Here is a 27,529-nt window from a genome sequence, read left to right on the forward strand (position 1 = left end):
TCAATGCATGCAAGTGAGGAAATCATCCAATGATGGGCGAAGAACCACCTGAAAGGATCAAGGGAATAACACTGGGCATGGGAAAAGTTACACCCTGCAGAATGTTGATTGAGTGTCCTCTATGCTAAGGGAGTTGAAAAATAAGTCTTATCTTTACAAAGACCTGTCAGATAGATAACACTCCCATTTTACAGAAAAGGAAGCTGAAGCTCCAGAAGGGAATAGCTTTCACAGGATTACCAAGTTAATAAAAGTCAGTTTCTGCAACCAAAATTTAAGTCTTCTGACCAAAAACACATGCCTTTTTGCATTTTGCTAGACTTTCTTTCTTTGCACCATGGCCTGGGGCTGCAATCTGCAAAGAGAATGAGCTTTTTTTTTTTTTTTCCCCTTTACTTACTTGTTGGAAATCTCCCTTCTTTTCATAATGACTTGGGGAAAAAAAATGACTTGAAATTGTCACTCAGCACTTACAATGCATATACTCAATATTTCTCATAAATGCTTCAGTTTTCCTTCATCCTTTCAAGGTCAACTTTCTTTAGAGGAGGGTTACAATTTTACTCAAATTATTTAAAAAATGAATTGAGTACCTACAGGGCATCAGAATAAACTTTGTAAAAACATGTACACGGAGTCTTAAATATTGGTTTTTTGGTTTTTACTTTTCACGTTTTGGCTGTACCACATGGCATGCAGGATCTTAGATTCCCAGTTGGGGATCAAACCTATGCCTTCTGCAGTGCAAGCGTGGAGTCTCAACCACTGAACCACCAGGGAAGTTCCGGAGTTTTTAAAATGATTCGTTTTCTACAAAATCCTTTCTATCTTTAAGAATGTTAGTTAAATCCGGAGGTTTTAATTAAGTCATCCCTAAAAGCAGGCGTTCCTGGTCGCTCAGACGGTAAAGAATCGGCCTGCAATGCAGGAGATGTGGGTTTGATCCCTGGATCAGGAAGATCCCCTGGAGAAGGGAATGGTCACCCACTCCAGTATTCTTGCCTGGGAAATCCCACGGACAGAGGCGCCTGGTGGGCTACAGTCCATGGGATCGCAACAAGTCAGACATGACTTAGCAACTGAACAATAACAACAATATATAGAAAAGCACTAAATTCCTTAACTTGAGATATCTGCTTTTCTTTTAACAGTAATCTTTTGGATTCTGACTACCTAGTCTTTTGTTACAAAAAATCCTTATATATCCTGGCTTCCATTTTACTTCTATAGCACAGTCTTCCAGAATTATCTGAGATGCTTAAGTTCTGAGTTTTTTCCACCAAATAAAACATAACTCTCAGCTTTCAGGTTGGGCACTATTTTTTCAATGGACAATACCAAGCAAGTATACTTAATCTGGATAAATGAATCCTGAAACTAGATTCAAAATTTCACATTTTTGTTTGTGCAGTTTTCCATGGAGACACTAACAGCTTTCTTTGGATTTCCAGTGGGGTCTGTAATACAGTTAAGATAAACTTTGACTTGATACTAGTCTCTGGATCAGCAGTAGCATCACCTGGAATCTTGTTAAAATTCCAAGTGCTCAAGCCTCACCTGGACCTGCTAAATCAGAAACTTTAAGGGTGGGGCCCAGTGATGCACTTTTTTTTTAGTTTTACCAGTATATTGCTACCAACCCATCTGCCCCCACCCTCATGCACACGTGCTCAGTCATGTAACCCCATGGACTGCATGTAGCCCACCAGGCTCCTCTGTCCATGGACTTTTTCAGGCAAGAATACTGGAGTGGGTTGCCATTTCCTTCTCCACAGCAATGCATATTTTAAGAAGAACTCCAAGAGGCATCACTTTGCTGACAGAGGTGCGTATAGTCAAAGCTATGGTTTTTCCAGTGGTCATGCATGGATGTGACAGGCCATAAAGAAGGCTAAGTGCCGAAGAATTGATGCTTTCCCATTGTGGTACTGGGGAAAACTCTTGAGAGTCCCTTTGACAGCAAGGAGATCAGACCAGCCAATCCTAAAGGAAATCAACTCTGAATATTCATTGGAAGGACTGATGCTGAAGCTCCAATACTTTGACCATCTGATGTGAAGAGCCCACTCACTGGAAAAGACCCTGATGCTGGGAAAGACTGAAGGCAAAAGAAGGCAGTGAAAGAGTATGAGATGGTTAGACAGCACCACTGACTCAATGGACATGAATTTGAGCAAACTCTGGGAGATTGTGGAGGACAGAGGAGCTTGGCATGCTGCAGTCCATAGGGTTGTAGAGTCAGACATGATTTAGCGACTGACCACCACCACCAGGTGACTCTAATGCATACTCAAGTTCAAGTACACGGCTTTCTACTTCCCTTGGATTTGCCTCTAAACCCCACTAGAAAAAGTTTCCCTTATCTCCTCAGAGAACTCCTCTTTTTTTTGACCTTGTTCAAGCTCATCTTTAATTCTACTTAATGCAGGATGCTTTCCAAGCCTGGAAGAACTAAGTTTGATTTCTTTCGTCATCTGAAAAATAGTCACCTCCCCCCAATCCCAGCCTAGCCCAGCACAGGATATTCACATTGTTTCTTCAAAGAAAAATAAATAAATACAGAAAACCAGAATCAAAACTTCAAACAAACCACAAAAAGTACTTGGTATGTGTTTAGATAACATGTGCATAAATATGTAACGTGTTTATTTTATTGTTTTAGAACTTAAACTTCTGGACAAAAGGAACTCTCACTTGTATATACTCTTGGGCAACTGAGCAGCTAAACACATTTTTAAAATACTGGAGAATAGCAAAAATAGCCCCAAATCATGACTCTGTCTGATTATCTGCTGTAAACTCAAAAGGCTGGACTGAATCAGTGTTCATGTAATTGCCTGCATTTAAAATGTTCATCAGAGGTTGTGTCCCCATGGTGCGCTAGCTACTGCATGGAACATATGACAGCTCTGACCCTTCTTTCCATGGTCGCTTCCCTGTGGCATTCTGGCTTCTGACTTAGCTTTCCTGGGAAGAAAAACTAAAAACTTTTTTGGTCCTGAGCCATGCTCTCATCTGGGATAAAGATTAAGAAAGAGGAAGGGAGCTTTGTTCAGATTATAAATGCCAGATGCTGCCACATTAATAGCCCGACACATCCCCACATTTGCTTTCTTTAAACATTTGGTTCTCAAATCCTCCTCTCTAAAGAATGTGCTGGTAACTATCACACATCATGGAGGAGTGGCCCCCTGAACGTGTGAACACTTACTCTAAGACTGTCCCCGATAGAACACAGGGAAATCTTCCAGCCTTACTGTGGTTTTATCAGCTTTCACGTAGCTCAGGGTTTCCCAGATTGGAGACTTTTATACCCCAGGGAACTGGGAGAATTGTGAAAGGGGCCACAATGGCAGCTTCAAGCCAAGAGGACATAAACCACCATCAAGGAAAGGCATTTTGCCTCAGAATGAGTATTGACTGATAGGAAACTACCCAGTTATTATAAATGAAAGAGCTCTTTGATTGTTTTCCCTCCAAAAACTGAGGAAGAGTAAATGGGTCAAAGCTGATGTGCAGAAAGAAAGTAACAAAGAGAAATGTGAGTGAGTGATAACAAAACAAAAAAGAGGAAAAAAAAACAGTCCAAGGAGAGAATGTGGAGGAAGTAGGCAATGAAGTAAGGAAAACAGTACAACAGAACCAACTCAGTTGCTAAACCAGTGTTTTTAACTACAGGAACAATTTTAGGCATGGCTCCAAGGGAGAAATAGTTTATCAAGGAGTCTAAGTAAGATTTATTGGGTCAGTATTACTGATCTTTCCTTTGGCCTTAAGCTCAAATACGGTTTGGTCAGCACTGTTTCTGATTCTGTCTCTAGGTAAAACTTTGAACTTTTGTTCTGATGGATTTTAATTTTTAAAAAAATGTTAAAGTATCATTTATCTTGAGTACTAAGATTTTGGTGCCCTTTAAATTTTGCACCCAAAGCCAGTGTCCTATGTATCTTTCCCTAATGCTGGCCCCATAGGTCACACTGTTCTTCAAAATTTGATTTGATACCATAAAAGAAGAGATAAAGAAACAGAGATACTTCTTTCAAGTGGAAAATCTAATTAAAAAATGTTCTGGGTTCAGGAAAATATAGACCTTGGGAAGGTATTTTCACAAATTATATGGTTGGAGAAACACTGGTACCTTGAAGAATTAGATGTGATGGCTTATCTGAATAGTTTCTTCTGAAGGTTCACTTATAGCATTGAGCAAAAGCCAGGCAAACACTCTTCTCATGGCTCTCTTGCTCTGTCACAAATATGAGGCCCTAAAGTGAAACCAAAGAGGCTTATCCTGCCAAGTTTGCTTTTCTCGGCAAACCAGGATGTAGCAACTTCCAGGTTTAAACTGCAATGTGAAGCTGACAAGCTTCTCTCAGAAGCCATATAAGAAGGTTCAAGAAAAACATGCTTTGAGTGTTTGTTTATCTGTGCATGTGAGACAGGAGCTATAGATGTGGCGGGGGGCGGGCATTCATACATACTGAGTCTGGATCTATAGACTGCAGGAGGAGACCACAGAAATGCATTTGGATGAAGAAAATCCCTGTAGAGTTAGAGTGACCAACTTGAAAAACTCTGATCTCATGCTCCCTTTAAAGAAATGCACAATATTTTGTTCATATTGCAAAGACGGGTGACTGAATTTGAGTACATGCAATTAACAATAATAGTGTTTATTATCTTGTTATCATTTGCCAAGGGAACACTGACAGAGTATCAAGCATTTTACTTATGTTATTTTTTTATACTCATAATAACCATGAATGAGAGACTAGACTATCTTCATTTTCCACAGGAGGAAACTGAAGCTTAGAAAAGGGATCTGCCTGCAGTCAAATCAAGAAGTGTGTGAACTGTAGGTGGAGCCAGATTTTTAATTCCAAAGTCCCCATTGTTATTGTTGTTCAGTCGTCCAGTCATATCTGAGTGTCTGTAACCCCACAGACTGCAGCACGCCAAGCCTCCCTGTCCCTCACCATCTCTAGAAGTTTGCCCAAGTTCAAGTCCATTTTGTTTACCTCTAAACCAGGGGTCTGCAAAGTACAGACCACATGTCAAGTCTGCTATGCCACCTCAGTGTGCAAACTAAGAATGGTTTTTACATCTTTAAATGGTTGACAATAATCAGAAGTTTATTTTGTAAAATGTGAAAAATTACATGAAATTCAAATTTCAGCATCCATAAATAAACTTCCATTGGAACACAGTCATACTCATTCATGTTCCTGTTCTCTGTGCTGCATGTAGACTACAAAGGCCGAGCTAATTAGTTGCTAAAATATGTACTATCAGGTCCTTTAAGTTAGCCTGATCCTAATTTAGTAGTTACATTTTTTTAAAGGTCTTTTAAAAAAAATTCCAGCCCTCCCTCCTCCCCAAAAAACCCCAATCGAAAAATGGACTGAAGAACTAAACAGACATTTCTCCAGCCAAGACATACAGATGGCTAACAGGCACATGAAAAGAGGTTCATCATTATTAGAGAAATGCCAGTTGAAACTACAATAAGGTACCACTTCACACTGGTCAGAGTGGTCATCAAGAAAAAGTCTGCAAATAACAAAATGCTGCAGAAGCTGTGGAGAAAAGGAAACCTCCTACATGGTTAATGGGAATGTAAACTGGTGCAGCCACTATGGAAAACAGTATGGAGTTTCCTTAAAAAAGCAAAAAAAAAAAAAAAAAAAAAATAGAGCTACCATATGATTTAGCAATCCCACTCCTGGGTATATATTTAGATGAACCTATAATTCAAAAAGATACACACACCCGTAGGTTCATAGCAACACTATTCAGGATAGCCAAGACATAGAAGCAGCCTAAATGTCTATCAACAGATGAATGAGCAGAGAAGATGTGGTACATAAATACAAAGGAATACTACTCAGCCACAAAAGAGAATGAAATAATATCATTTGCAGCAACATGGATGCAACTATCCTACTAAGTGAAATAAGTCAGAAAGAGAAAGATAAATACCACATGACATCACGTACATGTGGAATCCAAAATATGACACAAATGACCTTATCTATGAAACAGACATAGAGAGCAGACTTGTGGTTGTCAAGGCAGAGGGAGGGCGGGGAAGGAGTGGATTGGGAGTTTGGTGTTAGCAGACCCTTTCTTTCCTCGTCATAGAGATAACCACATCCCTGTTCTGCTCCTACAAGAGTTAAACCTCCCTGCTCACACCTCTAGCCTGCAAGAGAAATTTCATTCCCGTTTAATTATTCTACCTATCAAGTTTCTTACTTTCTTCTTTAATTCCAGTCTACACAGAAGAGAAAAATCTAAACAAGCACATAGATGTGACCGCTGGTTTCTTGATAAGTCGTGAATTTTTGCCAATCCCATGACTGATTATAGGAATTATAATGAAGCCAAGAGCAATCACACTTAAGTAGCAGTGAGAGAATATTTTTTTCAAGCTATATAGTTCTATGAATAAAAAATAACAAAATTAAGGCAAGGTAAACACTACCACACCACAACGCAAATGAGACGAAGATGCTATTGCAAAATTCTGTTTAAATACCTAGTATTGAACATCTTCTTCCAATGGATTTCTGCTGCCTACATTTCTTGTGACAGTCACTCTGCTGACATGGCATCCCAGACATTGTGCAAATTGTTCTGGGAAACCAAGAGTCAGTTCTCAGCATCCTAGGTCTAGCCCCCAAGCATTATTCATAATGCTAGTGTCATCACCAGGAGCCAATTGTCTTCCCATAATCCCCTTCAAAGAGTGGAATGAAGGAAAGCAGAGAAATGTGGATCCCAGGGACATCAAAGGCAAGGCTGTGAGCAAAGCTGCAGTCCACAGTGACCACCGCGAGGGAATCTGTTTCTCTCGCTCTTTCCCTGACTCTCAGAGCATCCTCCTTGGATCTTCCTTCACTTCTTTCCAGTGCTGCCCTCCAGCTCACTTTTTTTTTTTTATGACTCTTGCCATACACTAAAGGAACTGACTGAATAATAATGAAGAATTATTAACAGAGCTGGTAGAATGCTTCTCCTTGGATAATGAAATAGAAGTTTATGGGCCAAAATAAATTTTCTTACGTAGAAATTCTACTCGTTTGCCTAATCTTCAGTGGTTTAATTTTTTCCCCTAATCTGCAGCCTTCATTCAAATCATCCTTTCGCAGGGAAAGTATTCTCAGCAACCTGAGTACACAACCAACTTTCCATGAAAATAAACTCCATTTCTCCATTCCCCTGGCCTCCCAGATTTCTGACACATTTGATATTTTCTAGAGCCTGCCAAGGTCCAGGGAGTGCCAAAAATACCTCATGTGCCAGTCTGGTTTTCAGACTGACCTGATAGGATGCAGCTGAATTTTGACAGGCTAGCAGAAAGGAAATGACTTAAATCAGAAGCAGACTTGGTTTAAAATTGTCTTGTCTGGCTGTTTTCTTTTTTTCCTAGATGGTTCCAGAAAAAATAAATACGATTCTTGTGACCGTCTACTCTGGAAATTGTTTTTTCCCTTCTTTGTCATTCTCTATGTGAATCCCACTGGGCCGCTGAAGAGAATTTTCCAGGAGCGAAGGGAAGAGAAGAGCCAATGAAAAGACTCAGTTTGCTCTTAACCTAACTGTTCGGCTGTTGGGTTAGACAGTAATAGGATCATTGTTGAAGGCTCACTAGGTTACTTGATTTCAGGAAAATAAGTCTCTTTTCGTCTAGAACCAAGACCAGTTTGCAAAGTTCTCATTAAGGCTCTTCAGGACCAAACCTTTAAAAGTTAAAGGACTTAGGAAGAAAAACGAGCTTTTTAAAAAAAGACAAATCCCAATGAGAGCAAAGATAACCCTTTAAAATGTTGAGAAGGAGCTGAGTCAGGCCCTGTCAGCAAGCTTCACGGAGGCCTGGGGACTTGTAACAACATGATTTCTTTTTTTTTTTTTTTAACTTACACAGCAACCTTGATCCAAGGATCTCAAAGTCTTCTACAAATCGCCTAATGCTGCATGGGGTAGGGGTTGTGGTTCAAGGGGCTTGTTTCTCTAAAGTGGGGTTTCTCCTTCTTGGCACTACTAACATTTTGAACTGGATAACTCTTTGCTGTGAGGGCCACCCTAGGCTATAAGGGATGTTTAGCAACCTCTCTGACCTCTACCCACCAGATGTCAGGAGCACCACTACCCTTCCCCTGCTGGTGCCAACCGAAAAACTGTCTCCACTCATTGCCATGTGGTCCGCAGGCGGGCAAAACGGCCCCAGTTGAGAACCACCGTCCCAAGCGAACAAACCAAGGCACAAAGCAGTCAATGAGCTTACATAACAGTGTCCAGCCACACTGAGAGTGTTAATCGCTCAGCTGTGTCTGACTCTTTGGGACCCCATGGACTACAAGCTCCCCTGTCCATGGGATTCTCCAGGCAAAAATACTGAAGTGGGTTGCCATTGCCTTCTCCAGAGGATCCTTCTGACCCAGGGATCGAACCTGGGTCTCCTGCATTGCAGGCAGATTCTTGACCTTCTGAGCCACCAGGGAACACCTAAAAAAAAGCAGTCGCTAAACTGCAAAAAGAAAATGATGACTCTCAAGTGCCACGCCTGTGACCCTGACTGCCACTGTGCCCACCTCGGTGGAAACTTCACGAGTCCCTAACTTATTCCCCTGAGACCCTAATTTATTCCTCAAATTGGTTAGTTCTGAAAATACATCCACTAAGACTGAATTGTCATGATCAATTTTCCCTTGTGCTGCGCTAAATCCCTGAGTGGGCTGCTTCTATCTGGTTGGTCTTCTCCTCCCTGGTGTCACTAAGTCATTTCTGAAACTAACTCACACTCAAAGAGAGCAAGTCTGTGCAGCATGAAATGAACCAGAAGCAACCCTATACCTGAACATGTGAAATCATTGTTAGTTTAAATCCTTCATTAAGAGCAGAGCTGCTTACGCACAGGATCCGGTGGGATGAGGAGCCCGCAGGATGACTGAGCCGAGCAGACAAGTACTTTTCAATGTTGTTATCTGATAAGTCCGTCAGCTACATTAATTTTTGCCACAGCACTGCTTGAAAATGATTGCAACATGGACTTCTGTTAACTGATTTATTAAACAGAACATATTTGCATAGACGTCCTTTGCTATGTCAGTGCCTGTGTCTTGATAATTTACAAAAAGCCTGTCCCCTCCCTCTTCCTCACTCACATTGGTGTGTGAACTTGTTGCTCTCCCCAGGTGAGTCAGCGAAGTCAGGTACAGATTAATTGGAGCAATAAACCACCTCAAGCAGTTTGATACCAGAGACAGGTGTAAGAAATTATTTTTAAACCAAACTCTGCAAGACATGCAAGAGAAACAGGCTGGCAAGCTGGTGTAACTATTACACAAAGCTGGGTGTAAGTCTCCATCACTCAGCTCGATATTATTCAGTGAATATACATTGAGGACACACTGGCTCCAAGCTCCTGTGACGATTCTGTGGAGAATATGAGACCACCCACAGTTAGCCTATGCAAAAAAAAAGTCAAAGCAGAACCTAACAGATAAGCTATTGCATATGCATAAGTAATTATCCTGTGAGGCAGAAGGTAATCAGTGCTTTAAAGAGGCACATGCATCTGTTTTTGGCATTCACAATTTTGGGTCTCATTATACCACAGAGAACTAAGTTTTATCATGAGAGGGCAGCTGGGATGGTGTAAAAGGAGCTATAAATTTAAGGTCCCAAAAAATCTGGGCTGAATCCTGGTTTTTTTCTCTCTCTAGATTCACACCTCTGACCATATTACTTTACCTCTCTGGGCCTCCATTCCTTGTCTATAAAAAGAGAAGAGTGCCTCAAAGGGTAAGGGTGAAGTTGTTCAGTCACTCAGTCACGTCCAACTCTTTGTGACCCCATGGACTGCAGCATGCCAGATTTCCCTGTAATCCACCATCTCCCAGAGTTTGGTCAAATTCATGTCTATTGGGTCGACGATGCATTCCAACCATCTCGTCCTCTGTCATCTCCTTCTCCTGCCTTCTCTCTTTCCCAGCATCAGGCTCGTTCCAATCAATCGGCTCTTTCACATCAGGTGGCCAAAGTATTGGAGCTTCAACATCAGTCCTTCCAATGAATATTCAGGGTTGATTCCCTCTAGGACTGACTGGTGAAGAGCTCAACTTTTTTTAAACTCAGCGGGGACTTCCCGGGTGGCTCAGTGGATAAGAATCCATCTATCAATACAGGGGACATGGGTTCAATCCCTGGTCCAGAAAGATTCCATATTCCACAGAGCAAGTAAGCCTGTGGACCACAATTACTGAACTTGTGCTTAGAGCCCACTGGCCCCAACTATTGAGCCCCTGTGCCCAACTATAGAAGCCCGCGCGCCGAGAGAAGCCACGGCAACGAGTAGCTCCCGCTCGCCACAAGTAGAGAAAGCCCATGTGAAGCAACCAGGAACTAGCAATGAAAAATAAATAAAAATTTAAAAAACTTTCAGATGAATGTTATCATCTCCAGGGCTAGGATTTCATCAGAGCTATCCTGTTTATTGCTCACCTTGTGCAAAGTCCTTTAGCCATCTTAACAGAGACAACAGTCCTATGAAATAGGCGTCCTTTATTTTCTTCCTTTTATAGATAAGGGACCTGAAGGTCAGAGAGGTTAAGTGACTTGTCTGAAATCACACAGTTGGCATTCAGACTTTTGAGTCAGCAGAACCCAGGCCTACTGAACTTGAGAGCATGTGGAATTTCCTCATCACCATGCTGCCATTTCACCATAGTCTCTAGTTTGTGTGAAAGAACAGAAAGTATAAAGAAGCAAGTTAACATGGCACTGGCTGGAAAAACAACCATCAAGGAAAATCTTGATTTAATATGTTTTAAGGAAAAAAAAAACAAAACAAAGTTACCCGCAACAAAATTAAGAGAATGACTGAGGGGAAAAAAAAAACAAACAGGTGTGAGGATGTTTGCAGAGGTCCTGATTCTACCCTTTCTCTGTTTCAACACTGGAGCAGAATGAGGGCCTGAAAACCTTGGGAGTTTTCCTGTGTTCATGACTGTATTCAGAATCTAGCATGCCTCAAAAGAAAAAGAGAGAGAGAGAAACAGAGAAAGAAAGGGAGAGAGAAAGGAAGACCAGGCTATCGCTGTGCTCTGGAGTATGAAGATGAGAATGTATTTAGCTAGTTCCCCTAGCCAATAAAGATATTTTCTTTTTGGCAGATCACAGTGTGACATATCAGATGAAACTCACCTATTCTTACTCTTTACAGATTGAAAATGGTGCTTTTCTGGGAGAAAATAGGGAGACACCACATCATGAAAAATACTGAAGGCCAGTAGGATTGAGATACTCTGGTAGAAAGTAGCCTATCATGGGCTGGCTATATAAATTCATCTTATTTAATCCTCAGGGTAATGTGATGTAAGGCCCAGGCTATATCACTATTTTGCAGATGAAAAAATCGTGGTGCAACAACCCCTGTGTTTTACCCAGGGTGTCTCTGGAGTAGTCACTGGTGTAGCTTTATCAGAACCAGCCTCCATCAAGGCAAGGGAGTCCTCTCTGCCCCCACCTCCCAAGTTGGGCCTGCCTTGTTGCCTGAGCACAGACTTATCTCCCAGTTACTCTGCGTTGCTCTGCTTGCCCTCCATCAAGTACGCAGAGTGCACCTAGAACTGGTACATAAACAAGTATACACAGGATTTCCAGCTTCCCAGGTGGCTCAGTGGTAAAGAATCCTCCTGCCAATGCAGGAGATGTGGCTTCAAACTCTGGATCAGGAAGATTCCCTGGAGGAGGAAATGGCAACCCTGTCCAGTATTCTTGCCTGGGAAATTCCATGGACAGAGGAGACTGGAGGGCTACAGTCCATGGGGTCGAGAAGAATCAGATATCACTGAGCACACATGCGCAGTATTTCCAATGACTTATGACCTTGGAACAGACCAACATTTAGCAGCCAACTCCTTGCTGCTGCTGCTAAGTCGCTTCAGTCGTATCCAACTCTATGCAACCCCATAGACGGCAGCCCACCAGGCTCCTCTGTCCCTGGGATTCTCCAGGCAAAAACACTGGAGTACGTTGCCATTTCCTTCTCTAATGCATGAAAGTGAAAAGTAAAAGTGAAGTTGCACAGTCGTGTCTGACTCTTTGTGACCCCATGGACTGCAGCCTACCAGGCTCCTCTGTCCATGGGATTCTCCAGGTGAGAATACTGGAGTGGGGTGCCATGTCCTTCTCCAAGCCAAGTCCCAGTCATCTGCAAAAGGCTGGCACGTCTCCTTGGCAAACTCCAGCCACAAAGGTGCATTCCCACATACAAGGGAATCCTTCCCACCATAGAAGGGAATCTTCATCTCAGTTTAAGCAAAGAATTAGGAAGATGAGTCTTTAAGAAGAAAGGAAACACAGGATGCCTCCAAAGCCAAAGAGAAATCCATTCTTTCTGGGTGATCTATTGACCCGCCTTCATTAAGGCATTAAGGTTACCTGGAATCTCTAACCTTACACCAGTGCTGAGAACTCTGTATTAATCTATTTCATACACAATGAAAATAAGTCTCAGAGGTTAAGCAACTTGCTTCAGGCCATATAGATGGTAGGTGCCAGCACTGAGTCCCTTCAACCTCGCTTACCTTTGTAGGCCTCCCCGCCCCATAAAACAAACAACAGCGCGCAATGAACAAGAAATACTCCTTCTCTTTGAAAACACGACTAAAAATAATTAAAACTTTGGCCTCCATTATCCAGCCTTATCCCTTGTTGGCTACCTATGGTGAATATTACATTTTATTTAGGCCTATTTATCCAGTAACTTTCAGGCCCTGTCAATGCACCAGCTCATTAACTAATATTAGCTCCAATATTCAAGAAGCAGGTTGATTCAAAAACCTGATTCCTCAAAGGTACTTACTGTTGCTGCAGGTCCAACAGGACAGAGTCATTCGGACCCACGTGCTCTATGAGCTACGGGGCTTCTGACTTCAGATCTGTCCGTCTCCGTGAGCCCGGCAGGCAAAGCCCCTTCCAGCTGTGCCTCGTTAAGACAGCCTGGAAATAGGCTTTCCAAGGCCAGCAGTCTCCAATTATAATCTGAACTAGGAAAATCTTGAGGGCTTGTTACGACCTGGGTGACTGGGCTCTTGTTGCTGTTGTTTAGTCGCTCAGCTATGTCTGACTCTTTTGTGAGTCCATGGACTGTAGCCCGCCAGGCTCCTCTGTTCAAGGGATTTCCCAGGCAAGAATACGGGAGTGGGTTGCCATTTCCTTCTCCAAGGGATCTTCCCGACCCAAGGATCGAACCCACGTCTCCTGCGTTGGCAGGTAGGCTCTTTACCACTGAGCCACATGGGAAACCCTCCTGGGCTCTACGCACATAGATTCTGATTCAGCAGATCTGGGGGGTGCCTGAGGACTCTGGCCTTTCTTTCAAGCTCCCAAGTGATGCTGAAGTACCTGGTCTGGACACCACATTTTGAGGGTCACTCTGATAGACCCCCCTCAAACCTTGTCCCCCGGATTCTCCATTTCCAGAACAGGAGGAGACAAGACAAATTTGAGGCAAGAGTGTGTTTTTGCATCAGAACAAGAACCAGGCCTGTGCCTCCCTTTCCCAGGAACTTTTCTCCCAGAACTTCCAAAGGCCTAAGGGGCCTTTCCAATGACCGGCTAACTCAGTCCCATCTCTTTAAACACGCCACATAGGAGGAGAAAAGGAAAATAAAATTGAAAAGACCATCTGAAGAGCAGAGTAAGTCCTCCTCGCCTCTTAAAGGGGACTCTGCAAGTGTTAATTGCTCAGTCATGTCCTACACTTTATAATCCCATGGATTGTAGCCTCTGTCCATGGCATTCTCCAGGCCAGGGAGGATTGCCATTCCCTTCTTGAGTGGATCTTCCCGACCCGGGGATCGAATCTATGCCTCCTGCATTGCAGGCAGATTCTTTACCATCTGAGCCACCAGGGAAATCATAAGGGGACTTTAAGCAGTAAGAAGAAAATGCTAACCTCCTAGCCCCTCCCCCAGAAACTCCACTCCTTAGCATGAAGGCCCAGTGACTGCTCTTTTTTGTGGGGGAGCCAGATTAAGTTTAGATAGTGTCACTCTCAAGGTTCGTAGTCTCCTATGACAGACAAACTACATTGTGCAAATTACCATAAACTATTCTTTCAGAAGTTTTATTTCACCCTTCCAGAGAATCAGGCACAAAAACAAATCAACACACGCACACATGGTACCTCCCCAGTTACTTTTTCTCCTTAGACCTATAGTTTCCGAAAGTACTTTTCACCACACAGATAAGAGAGGCTGGGGTTAATTCTACAACATAGTGGATGGTTGCTGGGCTAATGATTGATTTTTTTTCACCTCAAATGACATTCAATTAAGAAACATGTATAAATTATCAACTGTTTCCAGCTTGAATGGTAATTTATAAAGTTGTAGGGACAAGAACTTGTAAAATATTTTGAGCCTGGAAGATGTGTTCCAGGCTGGAATGTCTGTGGGAAACAGCCTCTCCATGAAGATTTCCTGCTCCAAAATGCCTTGATTAATTACCGTAAACAGCTTTGAGGGAAAAGGGCGCAGCATCTCATGTCTGGCAGGACACTGGTAGAGTTCGTTGGAAACTCGAATGCAAGCCAAACGCAGCAAAGCCAGGCCCCTTCCATTCAGCGCTGGTCCGGCTCCAGGGAAACGCCTTGGGCTTGGGACAGCTCTGGAAAGGCTCTGCTCTAGTTGGCACTGAACCCAAGTCCATTTCTTCTTCTGCTCCCAGGTCCCCTGAGAGAATGAGTCAGCTTCAGCCTGGGAGGTGTGGGCTGTAGCTGAGAGCTGGAGGACCCTATCAGGAATAACCCAGTGCAAGGATTTCCCTGGTGGCCCAGGGGTTAAGATGCCAATGCAAGGGGTGCAGGTGCGATCCTTGGTCGGGGAACTAAGATCCCACATGCCCCTCGGCACAGCAAAAAAAAAAAAAAAAATACATTAACAAAGAATAACCCAGTGCCCTGCCAGCTCGTCACTGAGAGACAGTCCTTCCAGAATTCCAAAATGAAATGAAGCACTATGGAAAAGAAATGTAGTATGCACTGACAGTATCCTGCACAGATTTTTTTAACATACATTATCTTATTTAGTTCTCATGTTAAACCTGCCAGACAGAGACTATTGCCTCTTCTGTTACACATAGGGGAAAAGGGTGCTCAGAGAGGTCAAGTAATATGCCCAGCATTTCACAGCACATGACTGACAGAACTAGGATAAGGACCAGAGACTGTTTCACTCCAAAGTAATGAGTTGCCTACTAGATCCCTCTAATTATCTACAGGGAGAGGAAAAACTCAAAACAGGTCTACAATATTTATTTAAAGCAGTTCATACATTGAGTAGAAAACAGGCAGTTAGCAGGTTTTTATCAATGTCAAGGAGCGATTCCTACTACTAGGTCCTTGGGCAATATTTTGAAGTAGGTAATATTAGGTTTACAACCTTCCCATCTCCCAGCCTCCCTCTCCTTCCATCCAGGGCCTGCATCATCTCCTCTACCAGAGCTCCCTTCCAGCTCCTGGAGTTTTCCAGAACTCTGATGAGGTCTCACATTCAGTCATAAAGACCAGGAAATACTACTAGGGTCTCCTCTACAAGAAAAACAGAACAAAATCATCTAGGGACTTTGCCGGTGGTCCAGTGGCTAAGACTGTGCTCCCAATGCAGGGGGCCCAGGTTGAATCCCTGGTCAGAGAACTAGACCCCCACATGCCACAACTAAGACTTCATGTGCCCCAACTAAAAACTCACCTGCTGCAACTAGAAAAGGTCTCTCATCCTGCAACTAAAACCAGGCTCAGCCAAATACATACATAAGAGAGGCCAACATCTCAGAGAGACAAACATCTTAAAAATGAATCCTTCCCTTCCGAACATCAACCTCTTACCAATATTTCCAATGCCTCCATATACCCTGGCTCAACTTGTGAAATGAGAGTACAATGCATCTGAGTAATTTGTACCGCTTGAATGACAAAAGAGGTCAACTCTTCCAAGAGAGATCTGTATTTCAGAGCTTTTGGTGAATTTCTAATGTTACATGGGGAATTCTATGAGCTGGGAGATGTTTTCCTTCCCTACTCACCCACTTTTCACACTCCCCAAGCAGTTAGGGGACTGCTTGCCCAGACATCAACCATATGAAAGTCTGTCAAATCTGGTTAACGTGACCAGGTTTTGACTCAGTGAACCTTCCCGCTGCTGGTGTTTTCACTCAAATAAACAGATTAAATCTTTTCATGAACACTTCCACCTACGAATGACAGCATGCCAAGTAAACCCTCTGGAGTCAGGGTAGCCATAAGACTTCCTCAAATTCTAGAAGAGTTGAATGGTGTTGTTTATGCCCCCAAATATTTCATTAAATATCAATATTTATGTAACCAAAATATTAGGTCACCAAACTTTTAATTTTTTATGCAAAGTAGCCAAAATATGTTCTGTTCAGACATGTTACTTGCTTGGGATTGCTGAATAGCTGGTAAGACCTGTCTTGCTTATTAGCATCAGAGCACACACAGCTAGACAGCCAGAGCAATTTTGAGAAACTGAAATGTTAAACTGAATGTTTACTTGTGAAGCCAAAGCTACACCAGGTTTTCTTTCACTTATTGTTAAGGAAAAATTGCCTGTGTGTTTAAAAATTCAATGCTATATCTTCTGAAGCAGAATGGATGCCTTTACTGATGTGGAAGGCCAAATTTGTTTCCTATAATACCTGGGAATAAAAGGAGGGAGAAATATAAATAGTGGGAAGAGGAAACATAGATATATGTTGGTAGAACATAGGAAACATAGACAGGAAACTCTGCCATTTGCCCTTTATCACCTAATATATATTCTGTTCAATCACTGGCTCTGAAAGACATCTGCTCTAGGGATGTGGTAAGCTGCTGCTGCTGCTGCTGCTGTTGTTGTTGTTGTTGTTGTTGTTGAGTTGCTAAGTCATGTCTGACTCTTTGCGACCCCGTGGATTGCAGCACACCAGGCTTCCCTGCCCTTCACCATCTCCCGGAGCTTACTCAAACTCATGTCCATTGAGTCAGTGATGCCATCCAACCATCTCATCCTCTGTCACCCCCTTCCCCTCCTGCCCGCAATCTTTCACAGCATCAGGGTCTTTTCCAATGAGTTGACTCTTTGTATCAGATGGCTAAAGTACTGGAGCTTCAGTACTATATTAGTGATATCAAAAGAACAGAGTATTGCTCCCAGGCCTCTTCTGTACATGTCATACACTTTAGCGCATGCACGCACATGCGCGTGTGCGTGCACACACACACACACACACACACACACACACACACACACACACACACAGCCCATGCTCCTACCTACCTACCTCTGAGTCCTTACCAGGTCCCCTGTCCTTGGGCCTTTGCTCGACTGTTTCCTCCTCCAGATACACTCATCCAACCCTCAATTTTTCTCCCACTAATTAAATGCTACTCATTTCTCAGGGCCCATTGCAAATGTTTCTTTCTTCAAGATGTCTTTCCTGACCCTTCTCAAGGGGGACACATTTCTCCCTATTTGAGTCACTCAAGCACTATCTTTGGATTTACCAAATAGGCCTTCTATCACAGCTATTTGTGTCAAGAACTGTCACTGGCCCCCTCCTAGAACTCCCACCAGAAAGGGATCCATGGCTCACCCATCCTTGCATCTGTAGTGATGCTTGGCACAGTGTCTTGAGCACAGAAGCTATTCAACTGGTGTGATACTGAATGAAAGTGAGAAGAAAATTGAGGAAGGGTGAAGATGAGACATAAACCTGGAATATTCTCTAATTTCCCCCTTAGAAAAGAGGATCCTTTTGTTTTTAGGCTTTTTTTTTCCTTTTTTAATTGGAGGATAATTGCTTTACAATGTTGTGTTGGTTTCTGCCATACATCAACATGAATCAGCTGCACGTAAACACACGTCCCCTCCTTCGAGAACCTCCCTCCCACCTCCCACTCCAATCCTTCTAGGTTGTCTCAGAGCACAGGGTTTAGGCACCCTGCATCATACAGAAAATTCCCACTGGCTATCCATTTTACAGATGATAATGTATGTTTCAGCGCTACCCTCTCAGCTCATCCCACTCTCTCCTTCCCCCACTGTGTCCACAGCTCTGCATCTCCATTGCCGCCCTGCAAATAGGTTCATCAGTACCATCCTAAAGAAGGATCCTTCTTAAATACTTCCCACCTTCCAGGGCTCTTCCCAGCCTTGCTTTGAGTATGAAATTCATCGGATCATTCTTACACATTCCCTGTAGTTATTTGTGATCCTGAATAGAGGTGAGAATGCTGGTCTAGAGAAGTAAGAGTGGGCAGAGGCCACTGCTCAACATGCAGAACAAGAAGTACTAGGAGGCTAACATTTCAATAACTGGGACTGTTTGCTCATCCCCCACATATACTTGCATTGTGGCCTTGAAGGTCAATCTCTACATCATGGCTTTATGTCTAGTCCAAAACAATTACAGTTCATTTGTGACTTTTTCACAGTGGGGAGCTCTGGCAACAGACTCTAGTATCCTGTGGCTTTGTAGTCTCCTCTAAGCAATGGTATATAGACACACCTAATTTTTTAACCCCAATCTGGGCTCGACTCCACAGAGCAGCATCTCAGACATGTTGGGAAAGATGTTTTGATCCCTAAAATAATGAGGGGAAAGGCCTGAGAGATGTTCTGAACAAATTTAATATTTCACTAAATGTTGCAAGGTCTCTGGAGTCCTTATGGCAGTAAAATGCCAGAAAGAAAATTCTGCATTGCAAGAATGTCTAACTGACAATGGCTGATCCAGCCATTTATGAAGAGTGCAAAATGGAATACTTGAAGGAAAGGGAAGAATTTAGAAAAACTGGACTTACTACCAAGAAAAGGCTACAGAAGCTTCCTACAAGCATACAGGCAAATATTCAAATGATACTCAGGATTTCCAATGTTCATGGAAATCATAATCACCTAAAATAATGGACCCAAGGAAATATGTTTGCTTTACCCTTAATTATGGAAATAATTTAATCCGAAATAAAGATTAAAAAAACAAACCCAGTGACTTAGGTAGCAATCAGGAAAGATTCTCTTTGTTCAGCTTATTAACAGTGCCTGATTACCCTTGGGACATTTTAATTCTACTGAGTAACTTGTTATTTATGACATGACTTATTGCTAAGTCTTATCCAATCAAGACCCCATGGACTGGGCTCCATCAGGCTCCTCTGGTCATGGAATTTTCCAGGCAAGAATACTGGGGTGGGTTGCCATTCCCTCCTCCAGGGGATCTTCCCAACCCAGGAATGGAGCCCAGGTCTCCTGCATTGGCAGGCGAATTCTTTACCACTGAGCCAATTTAGGAGCTCTGGTTGCAATGCAGACAGATTCCCCTACCAGGCAGCCTCACCCAAGTCCTGCTGCTGTGGCTGTTCTTCCCACAAGTACCACTACCCAGCGGAGGTCAGAGGCCAAGCCTGCTGTACCCAGAGGGTGAGTGCTCCCAAATGGTCTGACCCACGGAGCAGGAGGAGAAGTCAGTGCGAGGCTTCCAGCAGACTTCGGCCCCTGTCCAGGAGCGATGTGAGGTTAAGGAAAGGCTCACCCTTGGCTTCCCTGCTTCTATCCTGGACATTTCTGTGTAGTGTGCTCCAACCCTACCATCCTTCTCTTCCTTCACCCCCATCCCACCATCCTGTGAGCTTCGCCAACCTTGGCTCCAGCCAAGTAACTCTCTTCTAGTCCCCCTCTTTGTTAAGGTATAAATGCTAGGGTCGTTGGGTTTCCCTGATAGCTCAATGGGTAAAGAATCCGCCTGCAATGCAGGACACCCTGGTTTGATTCCTTGGTCGGGAAGATCTGCTGGAGAAGGGATAGGCTATCCATGCCAGTATTCTTGGGCTTCCCTTGTGGCTCAGCTGGTAAAGAATCTGCCTGCAATGCGGGAGACCTGGGTTCCATCCCTGGAATCGAACCCAGAGAAATGTTCTTAAATGATACAAAGGGAAAGGCTATCCACTCCTGTATTCTGGCCTAGAGAATTCCATGGACCATGTAGTCCATGAGTTCACAAAGAGTGGGACACGACTGAGCGATTTTCACTTTTTCACTTTGATTTCATTATCTAAGATCTAGCTTGGAAATAGAGAATTGGATGGTATCTATTTCTTCTTCTTCAGCTTCTCTAATTAGTCCAGATTTTGGTAGAATCAGAACTTGTTAGTTTTCCCAGGGAAAAGGTCAACTAGAGGTTCAGGATGCAGAGCTGGGAGACCCCCACGACAGGGTCAGTGCTCTCAGACCAGAGGAAGAATCTTTATCCAACCAGGTATCCTCAGGGGCGGCTTCTAGATAAATCAAACCCAAGAGAGGAGAAATCATTTTCTTTTTAGCTAGTCCACAGGTGTGCCCCTCTGGCAGCCCTGCACCCTCACCCCACAACACCATCTGGCTCAGGACTGAATTTCCCAACCTCAACGTGAGCCCCTCTTCCCATGCGCCCCCTGCCTTTGTTACCTGGCAACAAACGCCTGTACAGTATCACGGACCTACTAAACAGCACAGGAAACTCTGCTCAAGCCTCTGTAAGAATCTAAATGGGAAAAGAATTTAAAGAACAGATACATGTGTATGGATAACTCAATCACTCTGCTGTGTACCTGAAACTAACACAACACTGTTAATCAGCTAAGTTCCAATATAAAATAAGACTTTTAAAAAAGCCTTTACAACAAACTCTGCCACTTTCTTACCATGAGTGAGAAAATGCCCCAACCCCTCCACATCAATGTGCTTTCACCTATGAAAAAGGGGGTGTTCCCCAAGTGATAGTCGCTGGAAGAGAAGCCAAAGGGCCCCAAGACCATGTTAAGCTGCTTCAGTTTCCCCAGGGGCCACCCTATACGATCCTTAGTTCGTCCAAAGTACCTTCAGTTCTTCTCCAATAATAAGAGCTGTTCACAAAAGTACCATGCCCACACATCACACCCCATGGCAGGGGGCATGCTGGCTGGTATGCCCGGAAGTGTCAATGTCCAGAAGCTCCTCAGACACATCTGGGAATTCTTCCCTAAGATGGGAGGAAGGATAATAGACCTCGTCCCCCTCTGTTCCCCTACCCTGATTTTCTTTGGCAAATTAGCGAGTTGTTTAGTCACTGCTGCTGCAGCTGCTAATCGCTTCAGTCGTGTCCGACTCTGTGCGACCCCAGAGACGGCAGCCCACCAGGCTCCTCCGTCCATGGGATTTTCCAGGCAAGAGTACTGGAGTGGGGTGCCATTGCCTTCTCTGGTTTAGTCACTAAGTCATATCTAACTCTTTTGAGAGCCCTTAGACTGTGGCTGCCAGGCTCCTCTGTCCATGGAATTTCCCAGACTAAGAATACTGGAGTGGGTTGCCATTTCCTCCTCCAGGGGATCTTCTCCACCCAGGGATCGAACCCACATTTCCTGTGCCGGCAGGCAGATTCTTTCCCACTGAGCCACCTGGGAAGCCCAAATTAGCAAGTACAAAGGACAAAAGACAAGGGCAGTAGTTAAGGGCAGGGTCTTGAAGTCAGGAAAGTCTGAGCTCAAACTGACAGTGAAAACTCAACAATGGTGGTCTTTACCACTATTGAGTGAGGACTCCGCTCAGCATTGTCATATGTGTGAGTGGCGCCCCCTGGAGCTGCTCACGTCAGTGCCTGCAAGGACATTTTCCCCCATAGGTCTGAAGAATGTTAAATAAAAAGGAGGATCCTTAATTTAAAAGTCCACATGAAGAAGGTAGACAGCTAGTGGGCAATTCTCAGCAGCAGCAATTCCATTTCCAATTTTGCCCATGTACAAATTTGTTTCAGAGCAATTTTAGAGCCACAGAGGAAGTAATTCTCCTTTATGATTTTTTTCTGTATCAAGGGAATATAATGACACATTCCAGAGCTTACTTAAAAGGAGACTTGGGTTTTTATTTTTATTTATTATTCATTTTTTTAGCTACACTGCCGGGGCATGTGGGATATTAGTTCTGCAACCATGGATTGAACCAACACCCCTTGCAGTGGAAGCATGAAGTCTTAACCACTGGACCACCGGGAAGTCCCAAGATTTGTATTTTTAATCTAATAAAAACTTCGTATGTTTTCAATGAATACTGTAAAAAATAGAAAGGAGCTTTATTACTGTAAGTTCATGTCAGGAGACACTAACTAGAATTTCTGAGTATGAAACGGGGTGTTAGACATGAATAGAAGAGATGTTATGCAGATTAGATATAATTAGACATAACGATTAGACATAATCGTTATCATCAAGGAGCTTCTAGTGTCAAAAGCAGAGATTCTTAACTGAGGGTTATGGATGAACCTCAGAGGACCCATAAAGCTTCTGAAATTGTATATATAATTGTGTGTGTGTTTGTGGACAATTTCTGGTCAGAAGGCCCAAAGCTTTCTTTAGATTCTCAAAGGGATTCACAAAAAAATGTATGTCTAAAAAAATAAAAAGGTTAAGAACCACAGATCAAGACAAAAGAATCATTTAACTGGAGGAACGTTCTATGGAATGACACAAAAATAGACTATTCACAGTCATCTAATTTTGGGTTTTGCCTACTGGTATAGATAAAAGACAAGTTTAATTCTTGGCTTGCTGAATTTAAAGATAGCCTGAGTCTCATTCCTCTGTAAACATGTGATTTTTCAATACATTTGGATTTCTCAGAATTTGTTCACAAAACCTGTGCCAAGATCTATGGCCCCCTTGGTATCCCATTTGGGCTGCCCTGAGCCTCACAATAATTTATGACACAGCCCGCTGTGTTGAGCCCTCCTCCCTGGATGACTAACAGGAAGAGAACTTTGGCAGCAACACAGCCTTAATGAATGAAAAATGCAAACCTTGCAAATCCCTCTGCATTGAAATCCCCTGGAGTCTGGATGCAGACACAGTTCCAAAAAGCCTGCCTTTCCAAAGATGCAATTTACCGCCCTTAGAGGTTTGCTGTGGGCCACCCAAAGCACATAGGCCTGATTCAAACAGATTCTATCAGCCAAGCAGATATGGGGCTCTTTATGGTCAAATGGGGAAATCGGTTGACATGAGAAGCTTCATGATAAGTCGCATATTACCACTACATACTTCAGTTTGATTTGCACAGGGTCAGCGACAGAACTGATCTCTGCCTCCACATAGCTCCAGTGCATTCCTCCACCATATGTTGAAGAAGGAAGGAGACTTTTAGCTAGTTATACCCTTGTATGGGGTTTTCTTCATAAAAACAAATGTATATTGAGGAAGAAGCCACCACTGAATTCTCACGGGGAGTAGCCAGGAATTTCCTTCCTTTCATAGACTTGAGCTCAGTGAGGTGAAGACTCTGGGGAGATGCTGCAAACCGAAAGGCTGCCTCTTTGTTAGCGTATGAAAAATAGGCTTTCCTGGGGTGTGGGGGTACTACTCACCCTAGAAATGGGATTTTTATTTCCCCACGCAGGATACAAATTATAGTGCAGGTATGGAATCTATTATCCAAAACCCTTGAGGTCAGATGTCTTTCAGGATTTGGAATCGCTTAGATTTTCTAAAAGTTAATAGGGAGGAATATACATAGACTAGATAAACAATAAGGTCCTACTGTATAGCACAGGGAACTATATTCAATATTCTGTGATAAACTCTAATGGAAAAGAATATATATATGTATACATATATGGATAACTGAATCACTTTCTTGTATAGCAGAAATTAACACAATGCTGTAAATCAATTATACTTCAATAAAATAAAATTTTTTAAAAGTTAATATGGAGCATATACTCTACACCACAGGATGGGACAGCACCCCATAATCAGATAAACTTCAGTTTTTCTTTCTGCCACCATCAAAGTATTGACCATGTCTCCCCTTGTGCTACCAGGATGGGTACAAGAACTATAAAAATATTCTTGTACAAGGACAAACAAGAGAGGGAAGAGAAGGAAACTGATTTCTCCTCATGTCTCTCTCTCTTACCATGGAGAGAAAGTCTTTCCTAAACACCCCAAGATGATTTCGCCCAAACACTACTGCCCAGAACTGGGTCTGAGATGTCATCTAGTACAAATTCCTGGTAAAAATTCATTCCCTACACTTTGAAGGGATAACATCCTCCCTAAGTATGCTGCAGCTATAGCTGAAGCTACCAGGGAATACGTCAGGAATAATATTGGAGACCCTGATGCTGGGAAAGATTGAAGGCAGGAGGAGAAGGGGACGACAGACGATGAGATGGTTGGGTGGCATCACTGACACAACAGACATGAGTTTGAGTAGGCTCCGGGAGTTGGTGATGGACAGGGAGGCCTGGCGTGCTGCAGTCCATGGGGGTGCAGAGAGTCAGACACGACTGAGCGACTGAACTGAACTGAACTGAATATTATTAGTAGATATTGGACAATACTGGATATTATTAGTGACTAACATTAGTCACTTAGAAGAGTGACTAAGATCACTAATGGTGACGACCACCCAGATTATATAACATAAGCAAAGGCAGGGTCCTAGCTCCTAGAAAAGGAACAGCAGAATCTGCCTAAACGGCATCTGATTAAAGTATGAACCATCTCTGACCCTAATCTATGTGCCTCCCCTAAGAAGCATCTGTGGACACTGAAATTCAGACTTGTTACTCAAGTACACAAACTAATTTTTAGTTATATAACCAGTGGCAAATAGAGTCCTATCTTAGAACTTATATTAAGGCATGGTGCTCTACTTGCAACAATATAAGGGGGAAGGATGATGGTACAGGAAAAAGGGGGAAGAAAGTGGAAAATGAGGTAATAAAGAGACAAGCTATAGACCAGACTAGGTGATCAGCAAACTATGCACCTTGGGCCAAATCCAACCCATTACCTATTCTTATAAATAAAGATTTATTGGTATACAGTCATGCCCATTGGTTCACAACAGTAGAGTTGAGTGATTGCAACAGAAACCATACAGCCTGCAAAGCCTAAACATTTGCTATATAGTCCTTCCCAGAAAAAGTTTGATAATCCTTGAGCTGGATCAACTCACCAAAGCCAGGTATAAGAGAACAAATATAAGAAGAAGATGCTCTCCATTCTCAGATCAAGAACAAGTCCTGGAGGAACTAACAGGGATTCCAGTAGATGAGGTCACACGGCAACAGGGAATCTAGGTTAAGTGTCCTAAACTAGTCACAGCATAGCCATAGATGCCATAGCATCTTGGAACTCACATGGCCCTGGTCATTAGGAAGAAGGAAATAGCCAGGGAAAAGCTGGGTCCCAGAGTTGACTGCAGGACCAAAGGATTAAATAAATGACTTGGGTAGGAACTCACAGTGAAAGCCAAGATAGACGCATGGTTCTTCCAAATGGGTTTATAAAGGAGGGAGGAGTGGGAAGCATATGTGTGTGTTGTGGGGGGCAGGGGGGGCATAAATTCAACTCTGAAGGCAATATCCCCATCCTGAGGGTGAGAGCCCCATGGATGAGCAACTACAAACCAGGAAAATGAGTGGTCAGCTCAGACGTGCAGCGCAGAGCCAGAGCTTGGATATTATATTTGCAATAAACCTGCAAGAGAGCTGAATCATAATCCTTCACTGGTTACAGGGAAACCTGGCGCTATTGAAATGATTCCTGCCTCAAGTTAGAACCATTCTGGGGAGTATCTGGGACCGAGTGAGCCATATGGGGAGAGCTCAGCAGCTCAGCTGAGAGTCACTGGGAGCAGAAGCGGCAGGGACACTGGGAAGAATAAACCTAATTACATCCATTGGGGGCAATGACTTGACACTGTTGACCTAGAAATACCACCCTCTACTTAGACAGCATTAAAGAAAAACCAATTTTTCAACTCTGTATTTTCAAGATTCCCTTCTATTTGTGAAAGTACAAATCCATCAGCTATATCTTTCTTCCCAACTCTGTACTTTAATGATGTTGTTGTAACACGATGCAAGATGATATTTAGCTTAATGTTTCCTGGTGGCAGCTGGAAAGGCACCTTAACATCAATATTAAACAAAAATACTTGGAAATTGCATTGTGAGATGGGCTTCCGGCACACAGAGAATCCACCCTACGGGGTGAGGATTCTTACAGCTCCATCAAAGAGGGTGTTCCCTTCCGGCAGGCAGTGTCCTTGACTCTTCCTGTTCTTCTGCAGTCCAGATCTCATAGGAAAGCTACCCTAATCCTTGGAGATTTAGGTAAACTTGGTTTGAACTCCCAGAGTTATAGCTTGTGTGAGTTCAGGGCCTCCGAAAGTTTTCCCGAGAATTCCTGGCCTTTTAACCTTCTGGTTCCTTCTGTCTTTGCTCCTACATCTGTTTCTCTAATCTGAATTCCATCCTGTTGTGGGTTGAATTATGTCTCCCAAAAAAATGTGTTAAAGTTCTAACTTCCAGTAACTCAGAATGTGACCTTGTTTGGAGAGAGCCTTTGCAGAAGTAGTCAAGTTAAGATGAAGCCATAAAGGTGGACATTAATCCAATATGACTGGTGTCCTTCTAAAAAGAGGAAATTTGGACCTGGGGCGGACCATCAGAGAGGGTTAATGAAGTGGAGAGAGTCAAGGAAAAGATGGCCACTCTCAAGACAAGGAATCCCTAAAGTACCAGAAGCCAGGAGAGAGCCTTCTCTAGAGACTTCAGAGGGCGAAAAGCCCTGCTGACACTTTAATATCAGACTCCTGGCCTCCATATCTGTGAGACAATGCAATTCTGCTGTTTTAAGCAGTCTGATGTGTGGGCCTGTTACAGGAGCCGGAGGAACCCAACGGGGATCTTCCCGACCCAGGGATGGAACCCAGCCTCCTTGAGTTACAGGCAGATTCTCTATTGTCTGAGCCACCAGGGAAGTCCAGGAAACTAAAACACATGTCTTATATGCCTGGACTCAGAGCTCTGCCCCTTGCCTTGAGGCACCAGCAAATCTGCTCAGACAGGCCTCTCTTGGATTTACCACTGAGGTTCCCCAGAACACTGCAGCCTGTCTCTCACACTCCTTCAGAGACACTTCCCTCTACAGGAAACCTCCTGGGAACTAGGAGGTTTGGGACCCTGACCAGGCCCATCTGCCATCTCAAAAACTCCTAGAGGGACCTGGTGGGCTGGTGGTTAACAAACTACCTTGCAATGCAGGGGATGTGGATTTGATCACTTCTCAGGGAACTAAGATCCCACATGTCTCCGGGCAACTAGACCCAAGAGCCGTAACTAGGGAGCCTGTGCGCCTCAACTACTGAGTCCACGCGCTCTAGAGCCCACACTCCACAACTAGTGAAGACCACGTACACACACAACATCCCCCGCCCCGCCCCCCCAAAAAAATTCCTGGAGTTCTAGAAAAGAAAACCTCTCCCTTTCATTTCAGTATCATAAGGTTTAATCCTAGGGTTTAGGTTTCTGCTTAGATTTGTACCTACAAGCCGTTGTCACTCTCAAAATAATGGTGCAGCAAGAAGATCTCAGTGTTCTAGTGAGGACGTGGAAAGGGAAGTAAGTCTAGGGCCTTTCCTTTAACTCAGACTTGGACTGACCA

The 27,529-nt window shown here is 43.4% G+C and overlaps 1 pseudogene; it reads left to right on the top strand.

Annotated features, from left to right (window-relative positions):
- Positions 1-12,633: 12,633 nt before the first annotated feature.
- Positions 12,634-18,974, top strand: LOC136146009 (COX assembly mitochondrial protein homolog; annotated as a pseudogene).
- Positions 18,975-27,529: the final 8,555 nt, after the last annotated feature.

This window comes from Muntiacus reevesi, chromosome 13, assembly GCF_963930625.1.
Source record: "Muntiacus reevesi chromosome 13, mMunRee1.1, whole genome shotgun sequence".
Lineage (NCBI taxonomy): Eukaryota > Metazoa > Chordata > Mammalia > Artiodactyla > Cervidae > Muntiacus > Muntiacus reevesi.